The sequence below is a fragment of the Protopterus annectens genome, chromosome 3.part1 (genome assembly GCF_019279795.1).
Source record: "Protopterus annectens isolate FY-2018-M chromosome 3.part1, PAN1.0, whole genome shotgun sequence".
NCBI classification, from domain to species: domain Eukaryota; kingdom Metazoa; phylum Chordata; order Ceratodontiformes; family Protopteridae; genus Protopterus; species Protopterus annectens.
Window position 1 is genome coordinate 554,439,697 of NC_056732.1, and position 27,777 is coordinate 554,467,473.

Sequence of the window (27,777 nt, forward strand, 5' to 3'; positions counted from 1 at the left end):
CTTAGTCAAAAAATATCAGGGATTTTTGGACTATAGAAAAAGAACAAACAACTAAAAACTGAAATGTTGCATTAGAAAGCAAAAACAAATAAACCATTATTTGTGGACCAGAAACAAAATATGACTATATAAGCTACCGAACTACCAGATTAAACAATTTATCTATGCAAACGGGATAACCAGTACAGATACAAAAATGCTGATCTTCTTTAGCAATTAAAACATAAATCAGTCTTATTCACATCAGGCCAGGAATGTGACATATTCCACTCTTTCAGCTGAGCCAAAATTGTCAATTGTAGACTAATAGACAGGAAAATCATTTATGACTCAATCAGTTTTATTCTATGTTGTCCTTGTCATGGCCCATAGTTGTGGACTAGATGTCACCTCTTTGCCAGTTCCACAACTTATTGTTTCTAACTCTGCCTTGAATGGAGTACTGCTATAACCACTTCCTCTGATGACTCATTGCCTGACACCTCATGTTGCAATATTCCCAAATTGTAGCTACATCCATAGTACCATTATGTAGTGTGGCACACAACAAAAATAGCTTACTGAAAGTCTCAGTTATGTACTGCAGTTTATCACCAGATTATGCATTTACTGGAAGCGCGCTTTCAGGAGTCTGAATACATGTTAAGCGATGCTCTCTGTCTACAGATTCATGGTTCAGTATGCCATCTCATTCATAGTCTAAGGGTTTTGAATGGGAGTCATCAGCAATGACTCTAAATCCTGCATCACCTGCAACATACAACAGGGGATGATATTATGAGTGGCCAGCTGCCTATGTCAATGAAAACAGCATAGCTGTAGCTGACAATGTGTGTGATTTCCAACTAGATTACCCTATGGGAAGTCGCAGTGCATGAAATACTGGTAGAGGCAATGTGTGCTTTTAAGATTATTTTCTAAGGGTATCATCCAGTACCATTAGGTTAGGGTAGATCATACTTTTTCATCTTCCTTGCTCAAATATTCTAGACAAAGCAAAAATGGCAGGATAAAGGCCCAACATGAAGAACATTCTTTCAACTTCACTTTAATTTGACTAATTCCCTTGAAAGGTTAATAGAACATCAAGTTTTGCAACAGCCTATATTTTCTAAATAATATGAGGTATGAAAGGACTGACTGCAATCCTCAGTTAGAATTTATTTACCAGAAATTACAAAATGTATGAGGGACTGCCATGGCAAAAATATGAGGCAGTTATTAGAGTTACATATTCATATTGTTCACAATATGCATGTCGATGCAACACCTGTTTTGTTAACTTTTTTTAAGTGAATTAGAGTTATCTGGCAGTTAGCACAGAGGATTAAGCATTAAAACTCTGAGCTGTTAGTGATCTGTTTCCTGTAGTCAAGGATATAGGGCTTGATTCCTTTCACCTTAATGTGCCTACTGTGTGAACAGGTTACATAAGCACACAGTACACCCTGAAAAGGGACACTTTGTCCAGTGGGCTTACCCAGTTAAGAAACTGATAAATAAAAATTGCAGTCTAATGACAAGCATGTTAGTTTCAAACTTTATATCCTTCAGAAAATGTTATTCTAGCAACTTATTTTGTATTTATAGGTTCTTAGATAAGTAAAAGGCTGCTCTTGTGGGCCATTTTAAGCCTAGCCAAGGTCATAGATTGGCCTTACCCATTCCATGGCCAATAATTATGTATTACCCCTAGTAAGAATAACAGAGATCATGATAGATAATTTGAGGGATCCATGAATGGGATAAAGGAGTTAGGAGCTGTGTCTGTCCGTTGGTAGTACATGGTGACAGTCCTGGGGTAAATTTTCTATTTCTCATCCATAGATCTAAGTTGCACTGAATATGGACAGGGATGAACTTGGCTTTATGTGGATGGAGAGTTTGCTCAACAGCAGTGGTATCCTCTGTGAGATATACTTGTCCCTCCAAACCATTCTGTTGATGTTGTAGAAGATGTTTAGATCCTTAGACCAAATATTTCTGATGCCATTTGACATGCTGATGTGCAGTAAATCCATCAGTAATAGGTCGGAGGATGGCTTATATACCAGACACAGGTCACCTCTTAGCAGTCTGTAGGATACCAAGTATAGTGACAGGGCTTTGAGTCTATCCATGTAGGATATGTTGTCTAGGCTTTGTATCATTTTAGTATGGTATCTCTGTGGGCATTCCTATTGTTGCATGTGTCTGGACAGATACATACCAAAGGAGGCATTATATTCAATGAAAAGCCTAATGAGGACTGAGTAAAGGGAAACAATGACATCCCTAGGACTAGGCACAATCCTTTTGTTTATAAGCTATGCAGTATAGAAGGACTTTCTTACAACAATGGACACATGTTGGTCAAAAGTTACATCACTGCTCACATAAGTTCCCAAATCCCAAACAACTGGGTCAACTCTTTAGGTGTATTGTCAACAAGGTAGGCCCCTGGGGTAGATAACTTCTCAAAGGATACAGTAATGCATTTTTTGGAATTTAGTTTCAGTCCATGATTTTGACACCAGTTATTTATTTGGGACAAACCTTCCTGAAGGATGGCTAACTCATTTGGGCTTTCAATGACTGCTCCTAGCTTGAAGTCATCTGCAAAGTTAGTCTGCCAGAGTCCTTTGGTATTAGCTTTTACTTCAGAAAAGTAAATGACAAACAGGGAGGTCCCAGCACAAAACTCTAGAGGACTCCAGTGGTGACTGGTCTCTTTGTGGAGGTAACTTCCCATATTTTGATTATCTACATCCTATCTGTGAGCCAGTTGTCAATCTAGTGGGTGACATGGGAGTTCATTCCCAGCTTATTTAGCTTTTCTATTATGCCTGAGTATGCAATTGTGTCAAAATCATTGGCAAGGCGGAGATACGTAGTATGTATGTATTGCCTTCAACAATTGCTTCGGTGACCTTTTCAAAAAAATGCACCAGACTGAGTAAACATGACCTGCCTTGACAAATCCAAACTGAGACATTTCCAGTGTTTGGAGGAACTATGTCCTCATTGATAAATTCCATATGTCTTTCCATGGCTTTGCATATGAGACTGGTCGGAATTTTGGGTCTGTAATTGCTCGGGTCTGTGGAAGGTCCACCCTTATGCAGGGGAATGATTGTAGCTGTTCTGCATTCACTTGGTACAAAACCTGTATTGAGGTTGAGATTGAACAGTGCTATTAGGGGTGTGGCTAAATTGTGCTTCATGCTTTTTAAGGTCCATCTAGGAGTATTGGCATATTGGATATTTATTCATTTAATGTCAACCAGGCATCTTAAGTGTGCACAGTCATACAAGTGTCTATAATTGATGGCCGTGCGCGCGCGCATGTGTGTGTGTGTGTGTGTGTGTGTGTGTGTGTGTGTGTGTGTGTGTGTGTGTGTGTGTGTGTATGTGTGTATGCACATGTGTAGAGGGCATATCTGTCAACTCTCACCAATTTTTCCTCATATTTTTAGCAAGTTGCTTATACAAATTGTGGTTCTGTGGTAAATGGTTGTAGATTGCAGTTACTGTTAATGACAGACATGCGAGTTTCACATTTCGTATCCTTCAGAAAATGTTTGCTAATGCCAAATGTGTTACACTAGCAACTTTCTAAATATATAAGAGCAATATATGCCCGTGATGTTGGGTGTTTGTCTCTGATTCTTAAGCTAAGAATTTCAGACTGCAGAGGGGGTTATAATGGATTGCACTCTATAGTTCTGACAGAAACAAACTGAGATGCATTTCTGGGTCTTTATTTATGTATTTATTCTTTATTTAATCTCAAACAGACATCTTGGGTGTACATAGTTATACACTCATCTATAATTGATTGTCACATGTTTGTGTGTGTGTGTGTGTGTGTGTGTGTGTGTGTGTGTGTGTGTGTGTGTGTGTGTGTGTGTGTGTGTGTGTGTTCAGTGGGCATAGCTGTCAACTGTCCTCCATTTTGACTCATATTTTGGCATGTAACTCATACAATGTGTGGTTATCTAGTAAATTGTTGTTGATTGCAGTCACTATTAATGACAGGCATACAAGTTTCAGATTTCATATCCTTCAGAAACTGCTTGTTAATGCTAAACCTGTTATACTGGCACATTTGTAAGTATATAAATGCAATATTTAAAGCATCTTCTTGATTTGGGTGTTTATTTTTGTTTAGTTGAAAAGGCAGATAGGGGTTATAATGGGTTTGCACTCTATAGTTCTGGCAGTAGGGAACTGAGATACATTTGAGCTTTTATTTAAGTATTAATTAATTGGTTGATCTCAAATAGGCATCTTAAGTATGCAGTCGCACAAGTACCTGTAAATTGATTGTCAAATCTGTGTGAGTGTCCTTGTGCAGAGGATATAGCTCTCAAATGTCCCCCATTTTGCCTCATATTTTTAGTATGTTCCTCATAAAAATTGGTGGTTCACTAGCACATTGTAATAGACTGCATTCTCCATTAATAACAGATGTCAATTTCAGACTTTATATCCTTCAGAAAATGCTTGGTTATGCTAAAAGTATAATATTAGCAACTTTCTAAATATATAATCTTGTTGATGTAATCATATCTGCTTTATCTGTATGGTATTAGTTATTGTGATATTTACTCTAATTATTGTTTTTTGCTAATCAGATTGCCACATGTGTCTTTTGTTAACCAGGTTCTCATTCCTTAGGGTTTGAATTTCCCATTTTAGCCAGCCTGGCACTTTGAAGAACTATGAATAATCCTCTTCCATTGAAGAAGTTACTCAACATTGTTTGGGGCAGAGTTTGCTCACCTGCCTGCCTTTGACGAAATGATCTCACAGTGGTTACATAACAAACAGTTGCTAAGGTAAATCTCTAATGTTTGTGGCAACTGCTATGTGATATATTTCATCTAGTTCTGTCCCTGCTCTTAAGTTTATCTTTATGTTGATATATTGTTGCCAGCTCATTTAAATAAAACAATTTGGCTTTCTATGCTGTCCTGATTTGGTTAGAATGGAGTTGTTTCCTGCTCTGGTAACTTCCTCCCACTACTCACTACTTGACCTTGGGAACATGTGCACTTGGAGCAGTTCCTTTCAAGATAACTGTTGAGACATGTAAAAAATATTTATTTATGGACATTTTCATTTTTCCTTGCTTGAGCAAGAAGTGAGCCCTTTCTGTAGTTTAGTACTCAGTGGTGCAGCGGTAGCGTTGTTGCCTCACAGCAAAATTTTCTCTGGTTTGATTCTTGGCTGGGGTGCCTTCTGTGCTGAGTCTGCATGTACTCCCTACATTCGTGTGGGTTTCCTACAGGTGCTTCAGTTTTCTCCCACATTACAAAGACATGCATCTGGAGCGTTTCTCCCTGGGCCTCCTCTGAAAACTGGCTTTGTTCCAAGACGGACTTTCCTGGTAAACAAATGTTAAATAAATAAAATAGTAAGCCTTTTCTGTCTTACATCAGCTCACAGCATGTTGCTAGATAGTAATCTGCACTTGCACGAAATGATTACCTCCCAATAACTTGGGGGGTGTAACATGCTATGCTCCCTTACCACCCCCAATTCCCCAGCTAACCCACAAGCCAACAAATTTAAACCCTTTTCACCGGTTCCAATCCCTTAAAAAAGCAGCTAACAAAACACAGCACATACTACTGCTTATCAGTTGTAAATAATAACTTATCACATCTTCCTCGCATTACATTTGCTCCTGTCGAATCATTAAATAAAATCTTTTAGATCATCTCCACTTTCTGCCACTCTGTAACCTTGAATTACTTCCAACTTCCTCTCTCTAATACATTCAATAACTCACTTCCTTAACCTCTGCCTTACCTCATCACAAGCATTCTAGTAAATGCAATGCAATGCATTTGTAGCTACTCTCCCACGTCTTTCTCTACTCCCCCTTCTATACATAAATACAGCCTACTCTTCTCTGTCAACATCCCTGCATCATAACACTCCTCCAATATTGCTATTTTCAGGCACTTCTCTTCAATACACTGTTACACTCCAGCACAATGATCCTCCCACTGCCAACATCTCAGCTATACAACAACAACAACAGCCTGGCACTAAATTATCCTAACAGTAATATCTCAGCTTCAATCTGCTTTGCACTTCTTAATACAGAAAGCAAAAAGCTGCACCAAATCAGTGTCTTTCTGTCCACAAATGACCCTGATTTAATTGCTGTTACAGAATATTGGCTGAGAAATGACCACCACAACTTGAACTACTTTTTGCCATAGTTATAACTATATCTTTGATTCACACTCTGACCACAGGAGGTGATGGCATTGTTATACTCCACAAATCTGCCCCCCGCTTCATAGTAGTTGCGCACGCCAACCTTTCCAAAGATCATGACCCCAACTGAATTTTTCCCAAACTTCCAACTAAGCCCTACCATCATCTGTACATTTCATTTGTCTACTTATTACCCTCTCCTTCACTAACAACATTCACAGCCGTAACACACAACACTCTAGCTAATGTTCCTTTGAACAAGCATGTAGTTATCCTTAAGAACTTCTACTTAAACTTCCTGGGTCCACTGCACCACATGTCTCAGAAATCTTAGCTGAGCTCATACTCCTCCAAATGATTATAGACATATCTCTCAACCTCTTAGAACAAGAAATCTGGACAAAGTAAAAAATAATGCGGTGACAAAGGCACAAAAATAAGGACAAATTTTAAATATTGCTCGTATAAACTTAGAATGTTGCTAGAATAAAATGTGTTGTGCTAGCATGGATACTCTGAAAGATATAAACTTTGGAACTCAAATGTTTGTTATTATTTAGTGACTTGAATCCTTAATGACTTGCCAGAAAACCAAAAATTTTATGAAAAACTAACCACAAATATGAGGGAAAGTTTTGGAAAATTTTTGAGTCTGGACAGTTAAGAGGTATGGTTATGGAACCTATCAGACCTAATTTTAACACTTATTTACTACCTACCACCACTCAGCTTCTTGGCTTCATTAATACAACACTCTCTGACATCTCAGCTACCACCAGTCATCCACCTACCTTCAGTTACCACTGCCCCACAATGAGAATCTGAAAATAAAATATCCACTCCAAACTATTTCTTGTAGATCTAAAACTCCTGAAAACATATCCAGACTACAAACCTATCTTACCTGTATTGACTTGATCCCAATCCTGAACCTCACCAATGCTACTGCTGCTGCCTGCCAACTGTCAAAAGTCGTGCTTGATATTCAAAACACCCACCTCCCCTTAGTCATCAGGTGGTTTAAAACCTAAGTCAGGTGATCTCTCCAAAGAACTGAACAGTATATTGCTACTCTGTGATGAAGTCTAGAAAGTATGGAAAAACAGCCCCACTTCTGTCTCAAGGGAAGACTACACCAAATTGGGGAATCTTACTAAACAAGCTATACATAAGCATAAAGCCAACTATCTCAGTTCGGGGCAAATATCCCCCAGTCATTTCCCTAAACATTTTGCTGGGAGATGAATAACATTTTTGGCAGAAATCCCACTAAAGAATCCTGTGCCTGTCTTGGTCACAATCCTTGCTCTTTCAGCAAACTCTCACTTACAAATTTCCTCAAAGAATTCTCCAATCCACCCACCCCTTCTTCCACAACACCTTCACCTATACAAATAAGCCCTAATCCCCATGAAAACCTTCCTCCCTTCCACTTTTCTGTAATTATAAGCAGACAAATTTCAAAATTACTTGTACAGATTCCATAAGATGTTCCCAATGGACATGACTACCTTTGCCCTTGGTTCCTCTGTCACTACAAACAGCAGATCCTCCCTCCCCCAAAAAAATCTATAAGCTCAGCCTAACAACCAACACCATGCCTACCATTTGGAAATCAGCCTTCATCACACCTGTTCCTAAAGACCCCAAATTCTCTTCAACTGCTCAGTTCTGTCCCATCTCTATTCTCCCCACTCTCTATAAAATCTTATAAAAATCCATACGCAACCAACTTATCTCCTACCTTGGCAAGTACCACTTACTTTCACAAAACAGCACAGCTTATGGGGAGGCAGAAGTACCATGCCTGCTCTCTTGACCCTGACAAATGGCATACTGACCAGCATGAATAAAGGCAACTTCACTGGAGCAGACTTCACTGACCTTGCTTGAGCCTTTGACCTAGTTAATCATTTCATCTTTCTAATCCACTTAAATCACATTGAAATATGCACAGAAACCACTCTTTGGTTCAAAGATTTCCTCTCCAACTCACCTTTCACAGTTAAGATAGGATCCTCCCTGTCACATGTAGCTTTCACTCACTCAGGTGTGCCTCAATGTTCAATTCTTGCTCCTCTGTTATTTTCCATTTTCATAAATAAACTTCTTTTTGGTGTCCCTCAATTTGCACTGCTCTTTTATGCAGATGACATGATCATCTTTCGATCTAACTCCACTGCAGTTGTTATCCAAACTCAGCTTCAAGCAGACTTTCTGCAGCTAAACCAGCAGTTTTATACAAAAAGTCTGCTCAATGCTAACAAGATGAAATCCATTTTTGCCACAAAGAAAAGACTTTCTAAAGCTTTGACTTCACTCTACATTAAAGACCTAGACAACGACCTTATTGAAACCACCTCTTCCTTTTTAGATTCTTTGGATTCTAGCTCAACCAATCCCTCAAATTCTAGTACCACATTCAAAATGTCAGAACCACAGTCAACCCCTTGCTATTAAGGGCACAAAAGATATCTTATTTCCTACAACAACCTGCTAGGGCAGCTGTACGCGAAGGGGTACTGCTTGCTCAAACAGAATATGACCTCCCCATATGCCACTGCCTCAAATAAAAACCCTACAACCTACCTCATAACAAACTCTCCTTGGCATGAACATCACTGTGACACTCATGAGAAGTTAAATTGACTGAGCCTATGTTCGCTCATCGAATACAGAATACAGTGAACAGCTTAAAATCAAATTTAAAAGAGCAAAACATTAAAGTACCAAAAACACTTATCATTGTAAAATAATTCATCGAATGGCCATAGTTGGCCAAGATTGCAAATGTAATCAACCAAGGTGGGAGGCTGTACCCCCCACACCCCTTAACTATATAAACCAACTCAGAGATCGCAGTGCAGTAGGGAAAAGGGCAAATTTCAAAATTAAAAAAAGGCTTCCTTCACTTACCTTATGCATTGTGGTGCTTCCTGGTTGTTGGACAACTATGGTCTTTTGATAAATTATTTTACAATGTTAAGTGTTTTTGGTACTTTAACAGTTTGCTCTTTTACATTTGATTATAAGCCATTCACTGTATTCCATATCCGATGCGCAAACATAGACCCAAGTTGACTACCCATTCAAGGCAGAGCCAACCTCCTTCTTGGCTCACTACTTTTCATATTCTTACACCAAGCACTCATTCCTCTCTCACAGTGAGACTAATCGCATTTAACTAAAGCTAAAACCTTAAAAGCTATGGCAAACCTGGCAGAGTTTAGAAAGCAAAGATATCACAAAGGTCTGTGTAGTCAAAGCTATGGTTTTCCCTGTAATAACATACAGCTATGAGAGCTGGACTATAAGAAAGGCTATATGCCAGAAAATTGATGCTTTTAACAATAGGTGTTGGAGAAAAGTTTTATGAATTCCATGAACTGCAAGAAGATTGAATTAGTCAGCACTAGAGGAATTAAATCCTGACTGTTCACTGGAAGGTATTTTGGTAAAGCTAAGACTCATATACTTTGGGCATATAACACAAAGACAAGATTCACCAGAAAAGGCAGCCAATATTGAGAAAGATCGAAGGCAAAAGAAAAAGAGGGTGGCAGAGGCCAAGGTGTATGAAGAGGCTTACTGAAGAAGTGAGCATGAATTTGCAAAAATATAAAGTTCTTATCAGACAGACATGGCATGCTGGAGCTATTGAGGTCACAAAGAGTCAGAGTCAACTAAATGACAAACATAACTAAAATGCAGGCTAAGTTACTTTGTCACACAACAGCACACTTCCTGTAGTATCTCATTCAGAGCACCTAGCACCTGGGATTTGACACTTGTAGCAGTTTACATATACATCCTTAGATTCCTGAGCAAAGTTAAGAGGTTAAAGGAGCACTTTTACTTTGTCTAAATCATGCCACCTAGTAGATGTGAGTCAAACAATTCCACTCAACAAGTGGTCCAAGAGGTCATTAGCCATTATGAGAAGCAACTGCATAGTAAGAGTAACAGTCCTAAATCCAGAGATTAAAAACAAAAAATGTGTAATTTCAGCTCCATTCATTTAGCAGTCTCTAATAGAAAACTATATATTAAGTTAGCATTCCCTTTCCAGTCACTAAACCTATTTTCTTAGATCCAGGCTGAAATAGTTTTTTATTTATTTATTTTATTTACTGTTTGTTGACTAGGGTAGAGCACTGATACAAGCAGACCATTTTCAGGCTCAGGCCAAGGAAATTATGTACAAGTCTATAGTAGAAGAAGAAGCAGTTTACAGTATAGATGAGGAGTACAAATACAATATTAAAATACGCAACAGCATTAGAACAACATTGTAGAAGTCTATCCAACATAGTAGGAGTCCATCTACTACAATAGCCAGCATGCCAAAACATTGTAAAACCAGAGGTCTATCGAACAAAGTATAAATCTATCTAATATCAAAGTATATACATTCTATTAACAGATTAATTGTAGGTTTGATAACGTTAATGTTGGAGGACAAGTAGAACAATCTGTGAGAGAAAAAATAAACTGGTATACTCCCAAAGATTTTTTAGGACTAAGTACCCATCCTTCCTTCTGATTGTGTTCTGGCCTAAAGATGGCCAACATGCTAAGATATGCTGCTAGTATACCTCATCCATGAAATGACCAGCTACATTTCAGAGGTTCAAAGGTTTATACTAGGCTAACGCCCACCAGGGTCTTTACAAGCCTAGCCATGCTATCTAACTGAGTTTTGTCGCCAGGTTCTTTGGACACCTACATGGTGGGGTATGTTAGTAAAAAGGTAACTAAAGGTTATGTGTGTGGGGGGGTATGTTATTTGGGGATTAATTTACTTACTGTTGACCTCTGTCCATCAGAGACATGGGGGCCAGACTGGGAGTGAATTTGCAATTTCCCATCTGATGATCAAGGTTCCTTTTAAATAGGCTCAGGGATGAACTCTGCTTCATGTAGATGTTGAGCTTATTCCATAGCTCGTGGATCAACTGAGACACATATTGGTCTCTCCAGCATATTCTATTTATGTCACACAGTTGCATGCAAAGTTCAGGTCCTTGGATCTATTGTTTCTGGTGCTGTTTGTTTTGCTGATGTGCAAGAGATCCATCAGAGATGCATCTGACAATGACTTATATCCTAGGCTTAGTGTCTTAAATGATAGGTACCTGTCCTGCAGTTGTATCACAATGTGCACAGAAACACAGACACACACACACACACACGCACACACACACACACACACACACACACACACACACACACACACACACACACACACACACACACACACACACACACCACCTTAGCTATAGCATCCTTTCCATAAAAATGCATTTGTTGATAATGGTGTCTAGACTAGTTTCAGATACCGTACCTCTCAACTTCTTTGCTTAAGAATTCTGGAACAAATCCAAAATAATTGGGGGGCAAAGGGCTAAAATAAGACACAAATTTAAAATAGTTTGCTTAAAAAGTCCTAGACCAATTTTTTTTAGCAACATAGATATTCTGAACAGTAAGAAGTATGACACTGTACTGCCTAGTATCGCTAACCAACTGACTGTAATCCTCAGTGATTTACCAGAGAAATCAAACATTTTACAATGGGCAAGGTAAAAAAAGCATGAGGCACAATTAGGAGTAATTATAAGGTATAGCAGATACCTTATTTTTCAGTTTTGTAACAAAATGTAGGTACTTAAAAATGAAGACAGACTCCAAGAACATTAACTGTTAGTAAAATACAATGACTGAGACAGTCATATATCCAGTCACTGAATCATTCCATTGCCAAGGCCAGACATGTACAATTCAAACTAAAACACAGATAAACAAATAAAAATATGCATCTTTTTCATATGCAACTGTTTTTAATGTTTGAACTTTACTCTTTTGTTACCTCAACAGGAGGAAATATAATCCAATCAAACAAAAAGTTAGGAATGGAAAGAGAGCACAGGAACTAAAGCATTAAATCCATAAGACCCAGCATTTGGTGTAAAACCCCATGTTTTATTGTAATCCTTTAAAATTAGGAAATCCAGTCAGACTGCTACATCTACAAGTACTAATAGCAATGGAGCTCTCTTTTTCAACTAATTTTTATTCTTAGAGTCTGAAAAGATTTTCTAATTTTAATGGTGCTTTATTGCTTTTATACTGAGCGCTGGGCATCATAAATTTAAGCAAACATACAATTAACCTTCTTACTCTCGTAATTCTATACACCCTGGTCCTTGTAACGCACATCTACATTAAAAGGACCACTAACTTTCTTCTACATGGAACACTGTGGAATGTTTTGCAGGCTAAACAATATGAATAGGGAAATGTCATTGTACTGTAAAAGACAGAACAGTCATTCTGCATTTAAATAAATACTCCTGTTATCATGACTAGCTGAATGTCATTGCTTATATGCAGTATGCACCTGTGACTAGTTTTGCATCAAAGCACCATTGTCTGGTCTGGTGACATACATGTGCAAAGATAGTCACACTAAATAATGAAATACTGGTGGTGCCAGTGGATGGTGGCATGTGAATGTTGCAATTTTAAATAAATAATAAAAAATGCTTATAATCTAAGCAACTATTACATTCAGCATACAAGCTAACTAAAATGGGTTAGCAGTGCTGAGTATAACATCTTTAACTACAGCTATTCAATGTGATATACCTCCTGGACAGTAAACTGGATTGCCAGCTCAAGGCCCTGGGTGGTCACCCATATCACCCCTATTATAATTTACCACTGTTCACACTGTAAATAACCACAAACAAACAAACACTGTAAATAACAACAGATTGACTTCATTGTTACTGAAAACTTTGTAACTTGGGTTGATCAGTGCTCTAACCTCATAACTACAATTAAAATAAACATGGGCATCATTTACATTTTGCTTGTTTCTGTTTTTTGTCCCTGATTCTTGAGCTAAGAGGTTGTTAAGCACTGGGGAAGAGGAGCATTTGAGTGGGCTGCACTGTATTTCTTTGGCAGCAGTAAGCTGAAATACATTTCCTTGTCATTATTTATTCATTTCATCTCAAAGAAACATAGGAGGTGTACTAAGTCATGCAAATGTAACCAAAGGTTGCATCTGTGTGTGAGGCGTGTATTTATAATTACAAATTACAAAGCTTCTATAGACAATATTTTGGTCAGATCAGGTGGCAACAACATTTTTGACTGCTGCTTTAACTACGTATCGTATGTAACTAGAATGAGCATTTTTTTTTCCTAGGGAAGGGAGGATTTGCATTAAAAATTATCCAGATGGGCAAGAAATTTTTAGGCTGTGTGGCTTGATTAGAAATGCTTGGAGCTCTGGTTCAGTTTCAAGCTGAGGTGTCTTCTGTTTTTATTTATTTATTTACTTTTTTTAACTGCAGCATAACTGTGTGCTTAGGGAAAGTTCTACAACCATGTTTTGGAAAAATAAAAATACATAAACTTTTATTAATTTATATAACAAAATATTAGTTACAAATGGTACATATAGCTGTACAAGAAAACCGGCATGTAATTATTTTACAGTGTAGCAAAGAAACATTTTTCTAGTACAGCTATGTAAGCTATGTAGGTGTACATCTATTATCAGTGCAAGGATACTAATTTCATTGGTTGTACCTGCCAAGAGAGCAAATTTACACATTTGTGCTCAGTCCTCCAAGGTAAAGATTTATGCATATAGAAATTTTGAGTGTTATGATTTTGAACCCTGTGCTATAATTTTTGATGACTCACTGCTGTAATTTTTGAAAGCTGAGAGGCTGACAGGAATGCCTTCATAACCAAGGACATCTGCTATGTCTCTGTATTCATGGGTTAACTAATTATAGCTATGACTCTGTATTGGGTTAGCTAATTATAGCTATGTGTCTGTATTCATGGGTTAGCTAATTATAGCTATGTCTCTGTATTCATGGGTTAGCTAATTATAAAGATGTCTCAGCAGGCAGTTAAATAAGTCAAACAGCACGTGATGGCTACATTTCCTTTGATAAGTCTTTTGATATCTCACATCATCATCATCATCATCTTAAGGCTGTTCCCATTAGGGGTTACCACAGCAGATCATCTATTTCCATTTTTTCCTGTCCTCTGTATCTTGCTCTGTCACACAAACCACGTGCATGTCCTCTCTCACCACATCCATAAATCTTATCTTAGGCCTTCCTCTTTTCCTGTTACCTAGTAGCTTCATCCTTAGCATCTTTTTCCCATGGATGCTGATATGTAAGATGTGCAATCTGGAATGGATAAATCTTAATAATGTGAACCACAACAAGAAATGGTTTAATGGGTCAGAAAATCATGGTATACGGTGTGTCTGTATGTGTCTTTCTCTTTGTCTTGTTTATATGAAATATTGCAACTCAGAATATTGGTTCTCACCAGAATCCTGTATAAAAAAGATGTAAATATTTGTAAACAGAACTGTTTCTTTATAAAATCATGTTACTAGAATCATTGCTTTAAGATGTTATATACTTTTTGTATTAGTTGGAAAACCAATTATGCAATTAAATGTGTATAAAAGAGAGGACTATAGCACTACCAAACCATCAAAGTCAGCCTCTTGTAGAAGGAAAATGGTTGCCTGGAATGGTGGTTCTGGGTAATCTGCTATATTAATGAAGAATCACTGTAGACTGTTTTGAGCGGACATGAATATCTCCTTGTGAGGACATCCAGGTGGGATGGATTCTACAGAGCTTCCACTCACCCAGTGATTCCTTGACTTCATCAGCTCTAACGCACTAGACCAGCTGGTCTCATCCCCCACAAGGGGAGATAACATACTGGACTTGGTTCTCACCAACATGGGTGACCACTGCACCACTCCCATAGTATGTTCTTGCCTGGTGAGATCAGATCATCAGTCTGTCATTTGAAGTTTCTATCCCACCCAACCCCTCCCAGCCAAAACCAGGCTAATAACTTCTCAAAAGCTGGCTACACCCTCCTAAGGGAGGGTATCAGTAGCTTCACACCACCACCCCCTCAGAGGATGCAGACAACTATGTTGAACAGTATGCCAGTGCAGTATACAAACACCTGAACAACTGCATGGACTCAGCCATACCCAGTAGAACTAAAACCTGCTTCTCAAGGAAGCACAAACCTGTCTGGTGGACATCCTCTATCAACAGGCTTTACAACAAAAGGAAGAAACTGTTGTCCAAGGGTAAAAAGGAACAAATCTCAAATCAGAAAATTTCCCTCCTTCGCCTCATCAAGCAAATTAGATCACTAGTGAAAAACTCCAAAGTCAATTATGAGTTGAAACTAGCCTCCAATATAAAGGGAAACCACAAGTCCTTCTTCAGTTATGTTAGGAACCTCCATGGCAAAGCCCAAGTTTGTTCCGAATTAGTACTTAATGGTACCACTTACACTGATCCTGCTGACTTAGCCAACTTGCTAGCTGATAGGTTCAGTGCAAACTTAACCCCCTTATTGCCCCCCCAAAGGCACAATCGACATCCCTGATACTTGCCCCACACCTCACATCTCCATAGATCAAGTGTTAAAGGTCCTATCCAAGGCAAAGAACACAGCCTCCATTGGACCTGATAATATCCCAGGCTGTATTCTGCACCATCTACAGCAAGAACTACCTTCGCCATTGAGCACCCTATTCAACCACAACCTGATTACAGGCTTCATTCCAGCAGAGTGAAGAACAGCCATTGTCACCCTCTTGTGCAAAGGTGGTGCCACTACTGACCCAGGACACTATTGCCCCATTAGCTTGACAAGTCTGATCTGTAACGCTTGGAGTGTAGTATTATGGATCTCATAAACAAGGACATAGGCAATCTCCAAACATTCGACCCCACCCAATTCAGATTTGTCAGAGGAAGATCTTGCCTATTGAACCTAGCTGACTTCTTTGAGACTACCACCAAGGCCCTGGATAAGGGAAAGTCAGTACATACAGCTTACCCTGACCTGGCCAAGACCTTTGACACAATTTCCAACTAGGGAATCATTGAAAAGCTAACACAACTCGGTGTTAATCACTAACTCATCAGATGGGTGGCCAACTGGCTCACTGATCGTACTCACAAGGTCAAAATAGGCATCAACACCTCCGACAGCAGACCTGTCACTAGTGGTGTTCCCCAGGGACCTGTCCTCAGACCCCTACTGTTTGGCATCTACTTTTCAGAGGTCCAGGCAAAGACAAAGGGCCTGTGGCTAACCAAGTTGGCAGATGACTGTAAGTTGGGTGCTGTCATTGACTCCCCCAATGATGTTAATATACTACAAGAGGGTCTCACAGCTACAAATAACTGATGCCAAATTCATGGCCTTAAGTTAAATGCAAAAAAATGTATTATCATACCATTCTGCAAAACCACGGCCCTTACTGATTACCACATCAACGGCAACCCCCTAAGCACACAACCCACGGTGAGAGACCTGGATACTCAGGTTGACAACAATCTCACATTCAACCATCATGTGGCAGCAGTAGTCAGAAAAACCTTTTACTTAGTTCATCTCATAAGTAAAGGGATTGCATCCAGAAAAAAGGAGGTTATTACCTCTCTGTACTCCTCCCCCATTAGTCTCATAATTGAGTATAAAGCCCCATTTGGTAAGTCCCTCTCCAAACACCTGCACCAACTGGAAAGATCACAGAAATACCTCACAAAGAGAATCCATGGCCTCCAACACCAGTCCTATGTGGACAGGCTGAAATCGCTATCACTTTACTCGGTATCATACAAATTGCTCAGAGGTCATCTGTGTCTCGCCTACAAGGCAATATCGGACCCTGTCCTACTAGAGATGCTCCATATCCATAAGTATAACTCCTCACGCATTACTCGCTTGTTAGGCCTAAGTCTAATATGCAACATCAACAAAACCTGCTGGAGAGACAGGTTTGTCTCTTAGAGGCTGCCTCGTCTCTAGAATAGACTTCCCATACATGTCAAACAGAGTACCTTGCTGCCCGTCTTCAAGCACAACCTTGATGAGTGGATGGTAAACCAGTAATTTGTCCCAGGGGTTCCACCTTTGTCCCTCATTGACAGGGGTGACAGGTGCTGACTGAGGTTTTTTGGGGGGGAATAAACTCTTGGCAAGGCTTGTAAGGGCTCCAGGGCTATTAGTCTAGTAACCTCCTATGATCCTATGGGTCATCAGACACCAAACTCCAACAGCTGAATCATCAAACTCTAATGACCAAAGCGCAAAACACTAGAAAACTAAAATTGAAGTGTTTTTTTTTTCCAGAGAACAAGTCCCCTGTACCGCAACACACCCCAAATTATATCTACTCAATAACTGTACCATCTCAAAGGTCATCATTGCTGGAACACACATAGAAATCTGGCAGCTAATGATTTCCTGTGGAAAACAGGGTTCAATGATCTGACCATTGACATCTTGAGCCTCAGGCCTTTCATACTTGAGGAATCACATTTTGTCTACCAGTAGGAAAAAAAAAAACTATACAGAAGAGCATCTGTAGGCTATGGATTTTGATTTCTGTTTATTCACAATATAAAAATGAATTAGTGTTCCTTGTTTGTGGGGACTCTGGAACTTGCAGAAAAAAATGTACAGTATATGTTTTTTTTCTTTTTGATCAGAAAGTTATTTTTGTGTACTTGGTTATATAAGAGTATGGAAAACTGCACTTTTTATCTCATGATTTTCAAATATGAATATATATATATATATTTTTTCATTTTATATATATATATATATATATATATATATATATATATTTATATATATATATATATATATATATATATATATATATATATATATATATATATATATATATATATATTGTACTTGTACATATGTACTTACATATATATATATATATATATATATATATATATATATATATATATATATATATAGATATATATATATATATATATATATATATATATTTTTTTTTATATATGTATAATATATATATATATATATATATATATATATATATATATATATATATATAGAAGTATAGGGTTTATATCGACCCTATGTAAGCGAAAGCTTACAATCCCGAACACTCAGAACAGAGATTTTTTTTCCCAGGGAAAAAAATTGCTGGGCCAGTTTCATGAGTTTGCCATTTCTTCCACTGTGGTGTGATCTGGGAGTTGGTATATTTAAGTGGGGGGGGTGGGGGGCACAGCTCCCACTTTACATATTGTTTTAAGTTTTTCTTTGGTTTTTTTTTTGTTTTTTGTTTTTTTGTGGAACAGCAATTTTTTTTCCCTGGGAAAAAAATTGCTGTTCCGAGTGTTCGGGATTGTAAGCTTTCACTTACATAGGGTCAATAAATCAGCGTTCACTTTTTAAGCATTTGCTGATTCAATATAGACCACACATATATATATATATATATATATATATATATATATATATATATAGATAGATATACATATATATGTATATATGTGTGTGTGTGTGTGTGTGTGTGTGTGTGTGTAGGGAAGCCGCAGTGGTGCAGCTGTAGGGTTGTCAACTCACAGCAAGAGGTTTTTCCATTCGATTCTCGGTTGGAGCACCTTCTGTGTGGAGTCTACATGTCCTCCCTGTTGTCAAGTGGCATTCGAATGACATGCATGAATGTGGGTGTTGGGCTGGCACCTCGGCACTGTAAAATTCTACTGCCAATCATTAGCAGACCAGAATTCCACTGTGGCAACCCCTAACTGGGAAAAGCCAAAAGAAGAACAATGTGTGTGTGTGTGTGTGTGTGTGTGTGTGTGTGTGTGTGTGTGTGTGTGTGTGTGTGTGTGTGTGTGTGTGTGTGTGTGTGTGTGTGTGTGTGTGTGTGTGTGTGTGTGTGTGTGTGTGTGTGTGTGTGTGTGTGTGCTTCCTACAAGTGATTAATATTGGATTTGTTAACCTCCAAGTATCAGCAAGGGAAAATTGTTTTTTTTCTGATTCAGTGAAATAAATGAAGAGAAGAATGTTGAACTCTTCTTATAGGATCCATGGTAAATCCTGTTCTACATTTTCAGTGAAGTGAATAAACAGGAAAATGGTGAATATGACCCACTGTACGAGACATGTTGAAATTCATTCAGTAGTTTAGCTAGGAAATTACATGTTGGCTTCTCTTTACTATGGGTCATGAAGAGTAAACTTCTGTGTCTGTGCGTATTTTTTCCTAATGCAATGAACACAATAAATCAAGCAATCTAGTGGCTAATGTTATATGTGAAATATGTTCCCTCCCAAAAAATGTCAGCATAACAAAAAAAAAATGTCTGACAGCACAGGGCGTCAGTGCTCTCAATTATTATTTTTTGAACATCTTTATTAAATTATCACTTAAGATACAGGCAAACATACATTAACAGAAAAGAAAACAAACCATTTTAACATTTCCATTTAAATACAATATACATCACATATATTTTCTTTGCTACTATCATCAGTTCAACATTAGAAAAAATTGTTGAATTCTGCCTTCCCTTAATCCTCACTCCTCCTTCTCCTAAACATTATTATGTGTGTACTGCTCCTACAATTTCCATTTGCATCTATGTAATTTGCCCCTTCCCTTTTCTAAACATCTCTCTTCCAGTTCTTTTGTTATTTTTTATAATATTCAGTACCTCAAATTCAGTTGGTGTAAACCCTGATATGCATTTTTTGACAGCCAACATAATTAAACTTAATAAGGCCTTACTGTGTCTAGGCAATTCAGATCCTGTTTCCCAGCTCAGATGAATTATTTTCTTACAACTATTTGCTCACCCAATATTTCTGATAGAGTACTCTGCAAGGATTTTTTTTTAAATCTGACAACTTATTAAACATATGTTCCCAGTTACCTCTTTCTTTTCCATCACACCTCCAACATTTGCTGTCTGCCTGAGGAAGAATTCTTTAAAGTCTAATTGTGGTATAAATAAATAAATAAATAAATAAATAAATAAATAACTGCTTCTGTTCTATATTCAATTAAAAACTCTACCAGAGCAGGTCTTTCACTTACAATTCCCCTATTCCTTTCTGTTTGCCTGTACTCTGCGATCAAGCCCTTGTAAGGAAGGCAGTCTCTAGTCTGTAATCCAAATGTCTTTTTGTCCTCATCCCATTCTATTACCTTTCCTGCCTGAGTTATTTGACCCCAGTATATTGGTTCCTTTGACAGATTTCTTGCCTATTTTCTGTACCCCTACTTGCAGTCATCCCCATTGGCAAAATCTCCTTTCTCCATTCTTGTATTGATTTAGTTCTTAGAATACTTTCTGCTAGTTTATGAATATAATATTCTGTATGACTATTATTCTCCTTAAGGATCTGCATCCAAAATCTCACTCTGTCTCTCGAACTTCCCCTTTGCTCCATCATCATCCCTTTCCACTTTGAACTGTAACCTTCTGCTTGTGTTACGTATGAGTTTTAACTGTGTAGGTCTAAAATATCCCTACAAATCACGTAAACCTACACCATCTTGTTCTATTTGAAGGATCAACTTATCCCACTTAGCTCTTGCCCTCTTTCCTTCCCAGATAAATTCCTTTAATTGTTTATTAATTATTGTTCTCAATTTCTCCTTGGGTTGAAAAAGTACGCCTGACTTGTATACAAAACTAAAAACATTTTCACTGCTTGTATCTTACTATCCACATCCATAAATAAGAATTTCCGGTTTCTCAGTGTTTATATTATTTTTTGTTTAGTCTTTTCCCACATATCCTTAGTTGCCATAACAGAAGGCTTTTTATTCTGTACTCCTAAATACTTCATCTTATCATGTCCCCATAAATATGGGTATTGCTGAAACAACTTGTGTGTGGATACATAATTTATGACTATGGCCTTTGTTTTATTTTCATTAATTTTTATCCCTAAAATACTTGAAACTGTCTCAAAGTGTTCCACAACATTGAGATGTCCTTTTCTGGATTTATCAGGTACAAAATAATATCTACAAATAAGGCCCATTTTTTCCTGATTACCATACCAGTTATATCCTTGCATTTCTGGGTCCTTTAGTTTTCTTTGCCAATGGCTCTAAATATAAATCAAATAGCAAAGGGTAAAGAGGACACCACTACCTGGTTCCTCCATTTAAACACCACATATCTGAAAAGGAACCCTCACACTTTAATTCTTCTTTCCAATCCTTCATATGTATTTTTAATGAACTTTACTATTGTATCAGGGAATGCAAATGCTCGCAATGCCCTTCTCAAAAATAATAGCTTACTTTGTCAAATGCATTCTCTGCATCAAGACCCAACAACAACAAAGGTATTTTCTTGCATTCTGCTTCCCTCTGGATCATCTTTGCTCTATTCATGTTGTCCAATGTTTGTCTCCCCTCCACAAAACCATATTGATCCATATCTTTCAATTTTAGTAACACATTGCCATTCTATTCACTGGTGTAGATATAAACACTTTATAGTCATGGTTTAAAATTGAAATGGGTCTATATGAAGCTGGGACTGAAGGGATTTTGCCATCTTTAGGTAACATAGCCATCACAGCTTTCTTCTACGATGTTGGTACTTTCCCTCTTTTTAAAATACTGTTAAACAAAATCTTCCCGATCTTTATCACTTTCTTCTCTTCTAATTTCCAAACTTACACAAAAATACCATGTTCTCCTGGAGACTTTCCTGAAGATTGATTCGATATCACTGTTTTTATCTCATCACCTCCTCTCTTAACTGTTAGTTGTTGGGAATCATCTACCTCTAACAGTGGCATGAATAAATCTTCCAAAAGTTTTTCCATTTATACTCTTATTTGATTTCCACATTTCTCTGTTTTATTCAAATTTTCATTTTCATAAGATTTCTGGAATATCTCTAAAATCTCTATAGGATATTTGGCTATTTTTCTTGTTTTAGGTTCCCTGAGTCTGGCAACAACCCTTTCAATGTTCTGTTGCCTACGTTGGGGTGCTAAAAGCTTTTGTGCTCTTGAGTTGTTATAAAAAATAGTTGCTTAACTGCGACCTTTCTAAACTCATGCGTATTATCCAGCTACTCCCTTATTTTCTCTTTAACACTCAGCATTCACTCCTCCTCTTGTTCTGTGAGATTCCCCTTATCCTGCAATATTTTAACCTTTGTCAGACCCTCTAAGTAATTTCTGTTACTTCTTAACCATATCTCTTTCATTTCTACTTTGACCTTATTTTAAAACTCCATTTTCATTTTATCCCAGTCACTAGCTATAACTTCTGAGGCTATTTCTATCTTCACTTATAACTCTCAAATAATTTCCACTAGCCATTCCTTAAATTCCTCTCTTTTTAAAGGTGGGAAAGTGACAGCATCTTATTTTTACTTCATTCCCTGCATTTTTATCTTATTTTTTATTGGTGCTTGATCAAAAATAGTTATTGGATATATGTCAAACCTTTCAATTAAATGCACATGTTCCTGTGAAATATAATTTCTATCTAGTCTAACCCAGTTATTGTACCTTGCGCAGTAATATGTAATTTCTGTTTGAGTTCCTACTACTGAATTCACATCTTCCGTACCAAATAGTTTAATAAATTTCTTCAGAAATCTACCCTCTTTTGTTATATTGTCCCTTCTAGGTTCCTAAACACATCCTTACTATTGCAAATCAAATTCCAGTCCACACCTATAAATAATATTCCCTGTTGAAAGCTGATTTCTCCACAAATTTTTTTATGCCCATAATAGCAGTTTTTGATGGAATATAAATACAAGCCATTGTAATCCTCCTCCCTTGCCACTAGCCCCTTACTATCACAAATCTACCATTTTTGTCTTTTTTCCTCATCTATCACTGTTGGCACCCCATTAGCAATTAGTGCAATTACTCCCCTTTTCTTCTGTCCCTGATATTCTGCTGAATATCCATTCTGAAATCCTCTTTGTCTAATTCATATACATATTTATTTCCAAATGTGTCTCTTCCAGCATTGCTATTCACGTTCTGCATTTTTTAATATAATTCAATAGTCTTTTCTTTTAAGCTACACATGTAACACCATTCACATTCCAGGATAATATGAACAGCATAGCCATCATAATAAAAAGCTATTGTTCCCCATCTATTTTACATATCAGTTTTTTTGAATGTGTATTTCCTGCTTTTGTGTTACATGCATATACTGATGTTTGGCAGGCTGATGTCACATTTTGAAGACTTTTTATTTTAATGAAAACCCTTAAACAAAAAATGAAATATCAAATCCCTCTACCCCCTATTAACTTGGAACAAATAAACAAAACTATGTACATCTTCAAAACATAATGTTAAACCCTCCAGAAGGGAACAATTATCCCAAATTGATGGTTGCACCTACAGGCATTATCTAACTTAAAATTAAGGTTACCCATGGTAAAGCACAGTACAGCCTGTGCTTCCACTTGCACAGGTTGCTGTCTTTTCTTTTCTTAGCTCCCTTCCCCTCCCAGATATGAAAAACAGTTTGCATGCTTTCAGAAAAGATTAACTTTTAGCCCTAAGGAAAGGTGCACTTGCTATCTTTGAATAAAACTAAATTGTACACTGTTTTATTAACTGCATTAAAGTATTAAGCATGCTAGGGGGTTGCTACCTATTATTCATTTCCCATCATTTTAAACTTATTTTTCCCTCAGCAAAAAATATTCAGAATTCTCAACATTAGCTGGTTGCATCTGTAGAAAGGTCATCTCCATGGAAATGTACTCAGCAATGAGTCTTTGTAAATTTCATTCAGAAAAGAATGCACAGCTGCCCTCAACTGCAGACATCTTGACTTCACTGAATATTTGCCAGTGGAAAACAAACAAGCTAATATTTTCATGGCTTTCGTCGTTTTGTCTTATGTTTAAAGCCTACATGCTTACAAAAACACCTATTTCAGCTTAAGCCAAAGGAAGTAATCTAAACATTCACTCTTGTAAAATAAAAAGAGAAATTGTTTCTAACAGTACATATAATAAAAAAGTGCACTTTTATACCCCAACCCCAGTAGCCCAAGATCACAGCATATGAACATTAAACCTTCTTTTGTCCACCATTTTTCTCTTATTATACTGTGACACCTATATTTCTTGCAACTAAAAAGTATATCCCCAGGATTCAATAAAATCCATGTAGGCTCTGTGTAGAGCCTACATGGGATGTACCCATGTACATGGCCATGGTTCCCCTTGGTAGTATGCCATGCATATTAATCATGATGGTCTGCCAAGGGAGAACATAGTAACAGCTATATCAAATCCATGTAGGCAGAAGTGTTGAGGCTGGTCAGATGTTATGTACATGCTGAAGCTCCCTGTAATGTTCTCTGCTGCTGTTGAAATGTGCTGTGAATTAATAGTTTGTGTTTTAAATGTCGAAATTTTTTTTGTTTGTTTAATTTAATGTTCAACACCCAACAAATGCTCCCGGGTCTGTGAAACCTCCGAACAAATTCCAGTACTTCACAAGTGATGAAAATACAAACAAATTTATTTAAGCCGCTGAAAACAATACGCTTTTCCTTGGAACAACACACCAACTTCCTCAGAACTTCAAATACAAGCAAAACAGTGCCTCACCCCTACCAGACGTTTAAATACTTTAATTAAGCAAGCCTGATCACATGATACAAAATTCAATTAGATGTCCTAAACCTACTATAAAATTAAAAATAAGAATAAGAAATGAAAATAAAAAATAAGAGTAAAAAATAATAAGAACATCTTGACAGTTGTACGCTGAAAACATATCAAAGGTTGCATATTTACCATTGTATTACGACTCATAGGTGCTGCTCATCAATAGAAAAAATAACTTCACCAAACTGTAAACAATGTAGTAGTGCGCCACCAACTTCAGAAGCGTTTTCACTAATGCAGTACAAAACCCATCATGTCTGTCCCAACCCAATCCGGGCGAGTCGGTCCTTGCTAAAACAAAAACTCAACCAAGTTGGAACCAACATATGTTTACTTATTAAACTCAAGGGAAGCAACTATTTAAAAAATAACCTATCATAGTTGAATCATGTCCGCTTGTGTTGTTCACCACCCATTGTAAAAACTAAAGCGGACATTGAAAAACCTAATATGTTATGTTAAATAACTCAAGACAGATGACAATAATATATACCATGTCAACACATGCAATCTGGATACTAAAAAATGAACAATAATAATAATATTAAAAACAGTCGAAAAAATATATGATAATATATATATATATATATATATATATATATATATATATATATATATATATATATATATATATATATATTCCTGGATGATATTTTTATTATTTCTAGGGGAGGGGAGGCGACTGCTTTGTCTTTGGTTCAATTGTTCAATACTTCTACTGAGTTTTTACAATTTACACATAGTTTAGCTGAGGATCGTATAGCTTATTTAGATGTGGACCTTAGGAAAGATGTGATCCAGGAACGTTATACTGCTAAGATTCATAGAAAAGAGACATTCTCTAACAGTTATGTACACTTTGACAGTTCTCATTCGTTCTAACAAAAGAGGTCTATCATTAAGGGCCAACTTGTGCGAGCTGCCCGGATGATTTCTAGTGACCAAGATTTTAGAGAAGAATGTAGCTATATGTCTAGTTTATTTCTCAATAGAGGATACCCTCAGGACCTAGTAGGTGAACTGGTATCAGAGGTTCAAACTAAAAGATTTTCTGGAATTTATGTACCTATTCTGAGTCAGAGGGGAATAGAACTAAAGGAGCATACAGGACAAAAGGAAATGATTCCCTCCACATCGAACAGTTTCATTCTAACTTATACATTGGATGCTAGGGACATATATTCCATTATTAAGAAAAATTGGAATTTAATAGTTCAGGATGATTCTACCCGAAAAATTCTGGTAGATTTGCCTAGGATAGTCTACAGAAGGGGTGACAATATCAAAGGTATATTGGAAAGGAAACCTAAGTCGTATAGTAGCAGACACGGCATGTACAAATGTTATATGTGCCATTACTGCAGTTACAACCAAACAGGGTCCAGGTTGGTTATTAGGAACTTTATGTTTCATTTGACAAGCAAATACAATTGTAATAGCACACAGGTGGTGTATTTAGCCCAGTGTGCTTGTTGTTCTGCCTTTTATGTGGGGAAGACCGACCGCAAGTTAAAGGAGCGTATTTATGAACATTTTTATGCCATTAGGAAAGGAAAAATAGATAATGCTTTGGCCAAACATGTTTTGGAAAATCCTGGCCACAATTTTTTATTCAGTGTTGTGGATCAAGTCAGCCAGGATTCAAGGGGTGGATACACACCGCTCATGTTTGAAAGTAGAGAACTGTGGGGGTAATTAAGGTTAGACGCTTGTCATGTACCTGGCCTAAATGGTTCTCTCAGTCTAGCTTGTCTATTAAAGCTGAAAGGTCTGAGGAGGTGACTCAGGTTTGTCAACCTCTAGAGTATAAGCTTGTATATTAAATTATAGGTTTTCAGTGGTTCCCTGGCAATCGGTTAGATGGAGTTTAACATACATACCCCCATCTAAGGTGATGTGCATTGGTTTATGTGTATATTTGTCACCTTACATGATATTATAGGGTGAGTTTAGGATAAGTTATTAGTCACTGGGTAGTCATGTAAAAACCATAATAACAAAATGAAATGGAATAATTTGCACAAGTGCCCTACAACTAACTGTTTTTGTGATAATATTGGAGTTAGTAATATAACATCTAGGTGGAGTATTGGGAGTTTCGAAAGGGTAGTACCCAATGGGTCCTTCCCAATTTAAGCGTCAATTTTATAGAAGGACCATTGACACTTAGTGTGAATTTGTCTCCACCTGGTGTATCCAAGAGTGATTTTATATTATTAATTAGTTATAGAGCCTCGTGTTATTAAGGATGTTCACATTTTACATTTCATATTTTATCATATGTTATTTCTTATTTTGTACATTTGGTGAGATGGGGTGTGAGTATTTTTAGTCAGTTTAGGTTTTAAAGGAGTAGTGTTCATTGTATTTGAGCACTCATAATATTTATATATTATCATATATTTTTTCGACTATTTAACATAACATATTAGGTTTTTCAATGTCCGCTTTAGTTTGTACAATGGGTGGTGAACAACACAAGCGGACATGATTCGACTATGGTAGGTTTTTTTTTAACTAGTTGCTTCCCTTGAGTTTAATAAGTAAACGTATGTTGGTTCCAGCTTGGTTGAGTTTTCATTTTAGCAAGGAGCAACTCGCCAGGATTGGGTTGGGACGGACATGATGGGTTTTGTACTGCATTAGTGAAAGCGCTTCTGAAGTTAATGGCGCACTGCTACATTGTTTACAGTTTGGTGAAGTTATTTTTTCTATTGATGAGCAGCACCTATGAGTCGTAATGCAATGGTAAATATGCAACCTTTGATATGTTTTCAGTGTACTACTGTCAAGATGTTCTTATTATTTTTTATTCTTATTTTTCATTTTCATTTCTTATTCTTATTTTTAATTTTATAGGAGGTTTAGGACATCTAATTGAATTTTGTATCATGTGATCAGGCTTGCTTAATTAAAGTATTTAAACATCTAGTAGGGGTGAGGCACTGTTTTGCTTGTATTTGAAGTTCTGAGGAAGTTGGAGTGTTGTTCCGATGAAAAGCTT